The sequence below is a fragment of the Psammomys obesus genome, unplaced genomic scaffold (assembly GCF_907164565.1).
Source record: "Psammomys obesus unplaced genomic scaffold, mPsaObe1.curated_primary_1811, whole genome shotgun sequence".
NCBI lineage: Eukaryota > Metazoa > Chordata > Mammalia > Rodentia > Muridae > Psammomys > Psammomys obesus.
This window is the reverse complement of record NW_026590588.1, coordinates 41,249-51,431: the sequence shown is the minus strand read 5'-3', so window position 1 is coordinate 51,431 and position 10,183 is coordinate 41,249. Positions and strand designations below refer to the sequence as shown.

General features: G+C 43.2%; 1 pseudogene; it reads left to right on the top strand.

Moving 5' to 3' along the window:
• The first annotated feature begins 2,996 nt into the window (after positions 1-2,996).
• On the top strand, positions 2,997-9,856 carry LOC129677321 (PRAME family member 12-like; annotated as a pseudogene).
• The last annotated feature ends 327 nt before the right edge of the window (positions 9,857-10,183 follow it).

Below are 10,183 nucleotides of genomic sequence, written 5' to 3'. Positions count from 1 at the left end.
GTCCCAGTGCCCTAGGGGAACTCAATAATGGCAGCAGAGCACAGCGCTCCTGCCTGCACTAGAGTCTGTGAGTCCAGGAAGTGTTTTGGTGCTGGGTGTCCTAAGCGTTAGAGCTGCTGACCCCCTCCTCTAGGGGTTTCCTCCTGCCAGAGACACGCAGTCTGGTGCATGCTGCCTCAGTCTCTCTGGGTTCATATGTGCATTCTTCTGCTGGGTTTAAGAAGGCCTGGTTTACTTGTGTCCTCAATTCCGTCGGGTTCTCACAGTCTTGCTTCCTCCTCTTCCACAGGGTTCCCTGATTCCTGAGGGGAGAATTTGACAAGATATGTCCCAATTACTATGGAGTGTGTCAATGTCTCTCTCTCTTTTTATCCTCATTATTCTCTTTCCATTTGTATGTGTGTGTGTGTGTGTGTTCTTATATGCATGTCCACATGAATACAATGGTGCCCATTAAATCAAGGAAAGGTCAGCAGATTCCTTTGCACTCAAATTTAGGACATTTCAAGCCACTGCCATACCTTCTGCAATAGCAGGGTACTCTCCTAACCATGAGCATCTCTCCATGTCCAGTGATCCTCCTTTTCTGAAATGCTACCAACTTCCTGGAAACCCCAGGTGCCATTAACCTCCCTGATACACTTGTGAAATGTGAGAAAGTGAAGTGCAACCCCAAATTTCCAAATATAGTCAATGAAGACATTGAATTCTTGAGCCCTCTTCTACTCAAACTCTCACATTCTCAGGGGATAGGCATGCCCCAACATGTCTAGATCATGTCTAGATTTCACTTATGGTTTTGTGAAAGCCAAGCAAGGATTGTGCTGCCAGAATTCCTGGCAGAGAAAGCCCTGTCAAATATTGTTATGACCTTCTTACACTCTAAAGCCCCTCTGTAGAGACCTACTTTAGTCCTTAGCATGACTGTGGCTCCTCAGTTAACTCTTGCTGTCACCTGTAGCATATCAGAAGCCATTTTGTCTTCAAATCTCCATTTTGATCGTAAGGTGAAATTAAGACCAAGTTCTTAATCCCTCCATGCCTGACATCAGAATACAATTCAGTAGTTTATACTTGCTGCTAAGAATCAAACAATAGATGGCAAATGCATGTTCTCCTTGTGTTAAAGATCACAACATCTTGCTATATTCCTTATTTCCACATAGATGGAAAGCACCCATAAGAACTCCTGCCCTAATCCTAGCCAATTAGCTTAAAGTGTTTGTCTAGCCTCCTAGATACAATGCCATACACTTGGAACAAAATCAATTATGTTTAGCTGGTCAAAATGATGTAATCTGAGTGTGGCATTAGAATGGTCACTGTGTGGCTATTCCTGAAGTAATAACATTATTAATGGATGTAAGCCATCCTCCTGCCTCAGCCTCTGCGAAGCTACCAAACAAGAAGATTGGTGAAGCATCAAGCTCGGCTCTTGATTCCAGAGTAGACATATAAGGGTATATTTTCTGGAACAGGTAAACAATCCCTGTACCCTGCTGACTCCCACTCTGAACCACACTGGTCACAAAGGTATGAAGACACCTAGGAGAGGTGACTCACATAGTAATCCTCCCTACAGGAAGGCTGAGGCAGGAGGATCCCTGTGAATTGGAAATCCAAATTAACCTTACCTATATATCAGTGTTGTCAGAACATAATCCAAAACCAAGAAGAACAAAAGCAAATAGAAGAGTAAATAAATAAGCAAGCAAAGTATAAAATTTAAGGTTAGGAAATGAGTTAATGAATAGACTTGTGATTTTCATCCTATTCTGTTTTGGTTGTGTTTGCAATGACACTGAATGCTTGATTCAATATAGAGAATGGGAGAACCCAAGGTGGGATTAAGTGTCTGGAATCAAATATGCAAGCAGGTGGCAGCTTGTGGTTGGGAGGTGAGGCTGCAATAGGAAGGGGCTGAGCAGGGTGATATGTAAAGGCTTCAGGGGAGGCAGAGGAGTCATTCCCTCTGGATGTGAAGACTGTGGTGACAGCCTAGCTCTGCTGGGATCCAGAGACCCTCTGCTCATCAGTGGTCAGAACAGGTAAGTCACTTTGATCCAAAGGGCCAGGGCCCCTGAAAAAGAGAGGTTAGGCCCAAGACAGGAAAGTCATTTATTTATTGATTTGTTTATTCATTTACTTACTTAAGTTTCTAAAGCCTATTGTTTTGGATGTATATGATTTAAAACTACTTTTAAATTTGCAATATTTTTATTGATTATTGGGCAATTTCACATCATTGAACCCTGAGCACACTCACTTTTCAGTTCACCCAGGTCAACCTCCCCAAGTCCCACCAACCAAAAAAATAATTCAGTTTTTGTGTCCATTATACTCACTGGAACATAATCAAACTTCAGGTGGCCAGCCTCTAAGAGAAAATGAATCCTTTCTTACATTCCAACAGCCAAACACTGAGGAGTGTTAAACTTCTTCATCCTTACTACGCAATGGTGAATAGTTCTCTTTCATGGCTTTCTGTGACAATATTTTTCATTCAGACGAACCTACTGAAGAGAAGGTTTAGATTTGAATTCAGGTTTTTGACAAAACTTTCATTAAGACGGGATGGGCTATCAACCCCATTTCCAGGATCATCTCAGTGTTTCTCAGGCAGATTCCATGTTTTAGAAAAATTATGGGTAGGATGGGTGTGTAAACTTCCCGTGCTCTGTTTTTTTGGGGGACTTGACATGATCTATGTCTGATTGGTACACAAAGATGGTACTCAACTTTCAGAGTGCTGGGGACCCTGCCCAGTGGGGATGGGATTGACTGGGGCTTTGGTTATGTTTGGAAGGAACGCAGGGGAATGCATAACCCTGGGTGTTTGTGTAAGAGGCTCCTGGTGCTATCAGTGAGGGAATTTGTTTTGAGACCTCCACTGAGGTCAATGGATTGATGGTGAGGGGGGTTTCTAAACTTGATGTTGACAACATATTCTCCCCTAAATGCCTCCCCAGGATCCTTCTGACTGAAAACCTTCCAGGATGAGTGCTCACACTCCACCCACACTCCTGAAGCTGACAAGGCAGGGTCTGCTGAGAGATGAGACCTTGGACATGTCAGCTCTGGACAAATTGCTCTGGAACTCTTGCCAGCACTGTTCATGGAGGCCTTCACTGGCAGACATGCTAAGACTGTGAAGGCAATGGTGGCAGCCTGGCCTTTCCCCTGTCTCCCTGTGGGGGCATTGATGAAGACTGCTGACTTGGAAACCTTCCAGTCTGTGCTAGCAGCAGCAGACACGTGGCTGCAAAGAAAGTTTCACCCCAGGTAAGCAATAAGCAAGTACTGTAGAATGGAGCCCATGGATAAGAGGGAAGAGATTGTGGGAGAATGGCTTCTTCATGAGACTCCTAATGGATAATTAGATAGGAATGCAGGGTCCTTGGAAGCTGTTCTTTGCTTCTCCTAAGGAAGGTTGATTGCAGTCAGAGCTGGGAGTAGATGTAGCCATACAGTAAAATGTACTTTCCCTGGCTTTTTGACAACCACTAGCAATGAGACTATGGAGAAATAGAGAGTCATTTGGAAGAAGGAAAATGGTGAGGGCTACCTGTGCATCTCAGGGAACAATTTAGCACCATGTACACTGGCTGCTGAAAAAAACACACATCTCAGCAGGAGGTAGAGCTGAGTTTAGAGATGTGGAGGAAATGCTGAGTAAGTGTGGCTCTTGCCATGTAGCTGACACTTGACATGTTTTCCTACAGGAGGGGAAAACTTCAAGTTTTTGAGCTAATGAAGAAGCAGCATGAATTTTGGAGCATATGGGGTGGAGCAGAGGATGGTGACTGCTCAGCAGAGACCTCAGATGAGCAGCAAGTAGTGAAGGTCCTTCCCAGATATGCACTTAGGTGGCACCTGAAGGTAGTAGCTGACCTTTGCCTCAGGCCCTGTGTAGATGAAGAACAAACATGCTTCTTACAGTGGGACCAGCAGAGAAAGGACTCCATCCAGTTCTGCTGTATGAAAATGACCATATGGGCTCTGCCTTTCCATGTCATCCACGAGGTCTTTTATGTTTTTCTTCCAGAGCACATCCAGGAATTTGAACTGAACACAGAGTGGAATGTGTTTATGCTGGCACGGTTTGCTCCCTGCCTGGGCCAGATGAGAAATCTTCACAAACTCTTACTGGCACTCATCTCCAAGAATGTCTTCAAGATTGGAAACATTCAAGACAGGAAGACAAGTGTATCAACAAATTCATTTCTCAGTTCTCCAGATTCAACTGTCTCCAATAACTCTCCTTAAAGAGCATCTACTTTCTCAGAGACTGCATCAATCAAGTCTTCAGGTAAGCAAGGATGGAGATCTGGGTCAGCTACCAGAGCTGACCTTTCTCTTTAGCTTTAAGGATTAGTCATTTATGAGGCCTGCACATCAGTGTTAACAAATGTTTAGGCCTCTAGAATATGGAAGTTATGTCTTTTTTCCATGTATATTGAATCACATTGTTAAATGCCCTCTCTTGAATCAGAGTACTGAAGGTCAGATCTAGTGAGGATTGGTAGTAATTCTTCTTGGAATGATGCCCACCCAATCCAATGGAAAGGGAATACGAAGGAGAGAGTACACTGAGGAATTGGTGGATTCACAAGCACAGTGTTGAGGGGTGCTCTGAACTCAGGACTGTGAGAACAGCCTCAGCCTCCCCAAATTTCCCATGTGTGACTGGTCTTGAGCTTAAGTAGAGATGAGTGCCTGGGACAATGGGGATAGTGAGGATGTTAAATTACTACAAGTGTGACTGTTCAGAGGCTTTAATGGGATACAGGGTGCAGTGAGCACACAGGAAGTGTCCCTAGAGACTGCCAGGTCTTTCATGGTTTGTAACTCCTTATGTGTGCTTTCTGGGCTAATGGGATTAACTGGTTTCTTCTTGAGAGTGAGGCCAAGAGAAATGTCAATATGTCTTGACAGAGGAGGTTCATACAGGAAGCATCTTAAATGATGTCCTTGAATTTACCTTGAGGATCTGGGCTTCTTCTACCTCTGTGTAAATGCCACCCTATACTCTCCAACACCATTTTCCAGAACTAACCTCCTGATCTATCCCTAGGTCCCTGATGACCCCATTGGAGACCCTGTCCATCACTTACTATGACATTCCACAGTCAGACCTGAATTACTTCTCTGAGTGTCCAAAGCTCTTTCAGCTGAAACATCTGGACATGAAAGGTGTGGGCTTAAAGGCTTTGGAACTTATGCCTCTCTGAGTCCTCCAGAGAATGTGGCAGACACTTTGCAGTCCCTGGACCTGAAGGGATGTAAGATGAATGACTCTCAGCTCACTGTCCTCATACCTGTCCTCAGCAAGTGCTCCAAGTTCGCCAAGGTTAGTTTCTATTGCAATGACTTCTCCATGTTCATCCTGCGGAACCTTTTGCAGCACACAGCCGATTTGAGCTAGATGAACGTGGAACAGTACCCTGCCCCGCTTGAGTGCTATGATGAGTTTGGATATGTCTCCATAGAGAGATTTTCCCAACTCTGTGCTGAGCAAATAAATAGACTCGGGGCCATAAGGCGGCCCAAGTGCATATTCTTTGCTACGCATATGTGCCCTAGATGTGGAGAGTGCTATGTTTATGGCCGGAGATTCAGACTGTGTCTTTGCCAGAGGAGGTGGCGATAAATAGGGAAATATGACTTCTGCATTAGAAGAAATGGAAAGCTTGGGACACATCTCATCTTTTGGCTACTCAGAGCTTGTGACTTCAGACTCTGCTCAAATTTTTAGAATCCAAATGGTGTTTGGTGCGTTGGATATAGGATTCTGAATGTGACATGGAGAATATTGGGGCTGAGGGAACAGGGGTGTTATGGAGTCTGAATGATGGTTTTGCCTTTATAAGTGGCTTCTGTCAGGACAGAATAGCCAGTGTCTTTGTTCTGTAGCTGTAAATCTGGCTGTTTTACCTCTGGGCTCTTTTTTGGTTATCACCCTCATTGCCAGGATCTTGAGGGTTCCATGACACAATGAATGGGAAAACACTGATATCTAATGAGTGAGGCAAAGTACCAGGCCCAATTGGCATCCATAAAATGATGATTTTGGTGACACTTCTTCCATTCTTGTCCTTTTCCTGCTTTTGCAATAATTACAACTGTCCTGGTGGCTGTTCTGTTACATGTACAAAAGGTTGAAACTAAAGTGAGCAACATGGACACAGCTCCTGTGAATATGTAGTGGGCTCTAGTGGATCACAGGCAATTAACATCCAGTACACTCAGGCCACAAGGCACCATGGACCCATGAGAGGTGACTGAAGAGAAGGAGAAGACAATACAGGAAAAAGTGAACAGGATTTTCAACAGTTATTTTCCTTTCAGTCTTAAAACCTTGTTTTCTTTTTTGTTGAAAGGCTCATGTACCCTGGGCTAGCCTTGGACTCTTGAACTTGTCTGGGTGAGACTATCACCATAAACCAGTATATCTGTCCTGCATGCCACATGTCTCTAGGGCCGTATTCCTGTGGACTCCCAAACTCTATGAAGCAGCCATAGTGTATATAAAGGTGTCCAATGCCACCTAAGTTCTTGTGCTGCAGAAAACATTTTATTTAGAGAGGCATAGCAGGAGATGGGGGAACGAGGGTGGGATTGGGAGGGAGAGAGGGAGGGGGCTAGAGCTGGGATACAAAGTGAATAAACTGTAATTAATATAAAAAATAAAATAAATAATAAAAACTTCATATTTTATCTTTTCAGTTGTGGTCTCTGTATTAAGAAGAAAAATCTCCCTAGTCCCAGCCATTATATACCCTTTTTTCTGTATGGTAAGATATCAATAAAATTATTTCACAATTGTTTTTTCTCCTTTAAATATTTATTGAACACCTAGAACATGTATTTTGTTGGCAATAGACATTCATTAAAAACTTATATTTGAAAATTAATTGCATGTAGTTAACACTGAGGTAATTTAAATTATGATGTGTCTGTCATTATTTCAGCTTTGGAGTTTCTTTCTAACTTAGTACCATAGCCAGTAATAAGAATTTAAAGAAGAAATTAAAAATAATGGATGGTTTCTCAGAATGATAGGAACTGTGTTTCCCTTTCTTTTAATTTAATTATTTTATTTATTACAATTTATTCAGTTTGTATCCCAGCTGTAGCCTCCTCCCTCATCCTCTCCCAATCCAGTCCTCCCACTCTCTTCTCCTCCTTTCCCAGTCCACTTATAGTGGAGGTCTTCCTCCCCTTTCATCTGACCATAGACTATTAGCTCTCATCAGCACTGCCAGCATTATCTTCCTCTCTGGCCTGGTAAGCTGCTCCCACCCTCAGGGGGAAGTGATCACAGAGCCAGCCACTGAGTTCATGTCAGAGACAGCCCCTGTTCCCCTTACTAGCATACCCATTTGGAGACTGAGTTGCCATGGCCTACAGCTGTGCAGGGGTTCTAGGTTATCTCCATGCATGGTCCTTGGTTGGAGTATCAGATTTGAAAAAGACCACTGGGCCCAGATTTTTTTTGTTGTTCTGATGCTCTCCTAATGGAGCTCCAGTCCCCTCCAGGTTTTTATATCTCTGCCTTCTTTCATAAGATTCCCTGCACTTTGCACAAAATTTGGCTATGAGTCTAAGCATCTGCTTTAATACCATGCTGGTTAGAATACTTCAGAGGCCCCTGTGGTAGACTCCTCTCCTCTTCCCTGTTTTCTCCCTCTTTTAATGTCTATCTCATCTTTAGAATGCAGATTGACCATCTTACCCAGGGTCCTAATTCTTGTTTGGCTTCTTTTTTTTAATAGATTTTTTTTTTATTATTTCAATTTATTCACTTTGTATCCCAGATGTAGCTCCTACCCTCATCCCTCCCAGTCCTGCCTGCCTGTCTTCTCTCATCTCCTCCCATGCCCCATCCCCAGTCCACTGATTGGGGAGGACATCCTCAGCACTTAAGAGCACTAGGTGCTTTTCCAGAGGACCCGGGTTCACTTCCCAGCACAAACATGGCAGCCCATAACTGTCTGTGACTCCAGTTCCAAGGGATCCAACACTTTCACAGAAATATACACACAGGCAAAACACCAATGCACATAAAATACAAGGTAATAAATTATATAAAAATTCAAAAACAGATCTATGTAATGTTTAAACTATTTCTTTGTAAAAACTTTAACCTGGGCATAATGACACATGCCTTTAATCCCAATACTGGGTGAGGCAAGCACAGGCAGATAGCCTGGTCTACAGAGAAAGCATCTTCAGGACTGGCTACAAAGTCCTCCTCTGTGTACTAGCAGGACTGCTCCTTCCTTGGGGTGTGGGGAGGTCAAAGAGCTTGCCATTGAGTTCACATCAGAAATAGTCCCTGTTCTCCTTACTAGGGAAACCCACTTGGTTACTGAGCTACCATGGGCTACATCTGACCAGCGGTTCTAGGTTATATCCATACATGGTCCTTGGTTGGAGAAACAGTCTCTTATAAGACCCTGTGCAGATATATTTGGTCCTTGTGGAGCTCCTATGCTCTCCATGTCATACTAACTCCCCTTTCTTTCATATGATTCCCTGAACTGTGCCAAAGGTTTGGTTATGAGTCTTAGTATCTGCTTTCATACACTGTTAATTACTGTTGCTCTATAGTACAGCTTGAGATCAGGCATAGAGCTACCTCCAGACAATCTTTTATTGTACAGGCAATAAAAGTTATTAGCTAATAGCTATTACCTAGGTATTAGATATTAGATATTCTGCGTTCTTTGTTTTGTTGAGACTTATTCTTTCAAGGTTTGTAAAGAATTGTGTTGGTATTTTGATAGGAACTGCATTAAACCTATTTGTATATGATATGATAGTTAGTATACATGAGTGACCCCAAAAATCTATCTGGGAGAACCTATAGCTGAAAAACACCATCAGCAATGTGGCTGGATACAAAATTAACTAAAAAAGAAAATCAGTAGCCCTCCCATATACAAAAGACAAACAGAGCCAGAAATTAGGAAAACAACACTCTTTACAATAGACACACACACACACACACATACAAACATTAATTGTCTTGGTGTAACTCTAACCAAGCAAGTGGAAGACTTGTACAAAAAAAAACTTTAAGTCTCTGAAGAAAGAAATTGAAGAAGATATCAGAAAATGGAAAGATCTCCCATGCTTGTGGTTTGGAATTTCTTATGTGTGCTTTCTGGGCTTATGGGCTGAACTAGTTTTCTGCTTGAGAGTGAGGCCAGTAGATGAAGTCTGGGTTTGTCTTGACTGAGTAGATTCCAACAGGAATCATCATAGAAAAATCCTTGCGATTTGGTCAAACTGATCTGGGGGCACCAGGTTCTTTCTACCTCTATGTAAATGCCACCCCATACTCTCCAACACCATTTCCAGAACTAACCTCCTGGTCTGTATCCTTAGGTGCTTGATGACCCCCTAGGAGACCTTATCCATCACTTACTGTGACATTTCACAGTCAGATCTGGCTTACTTGACTGAGTACCTGAAGCTCTTCCAGCTGAAACACCTGGACATGAAAGGTGTGGGCTTAATTGCTTTGGATCTTATGCCTCTCCGAGTCCTCCTAGAGAATTCGGCAGACACTTCGCAGCCCCTGGACATGAAGGGTTGTAGGATGAAGGACTCTCAGCTCACTGTGCTCATACCCGCCCTCAGCAAGTGCTCCCAGCTGGCCAATGTCAGTTTCTATGGCAATGATTTCTCCATGCCCATCCTGATTGACTTTCTGCAGCACACAGCCAACTTGAGAAAGATGAATGTGGAACAGTACCCTGCCCCTCTCGAGTGCTATGATGAGTTCAGTTATGTCTCTACAGAGAGATTTACCCAACTCTGTGCTGAGCAAATAGACTCAGGGCCATAAGGCAACCCAAGTGCATCTCCTTTGCTACACATATGTGCCCTAGATGTGAAGAGCGTTTTATGTATGGCCTGGGATTCAGACTGTGTCATTGCCTGCAGTGGTGGCCATATTTAGGGGAGCATGATGTCTGGATTTGAAGAAATGGAATGTGTAGGGCACAACTCATGCTGGGGACTCAGAGCTCGTAGCTTCAGACACTCTTCATATTGTTGGAAACAAAATGTTGTTTGCTGACTTAGATTTAGGAGGCTGAAATTGACATGGAGAACAAAGGAATTGTGTAGTGAAAAGACAACTTTACATTTATAAGTGGCTTCTGTCGGGACA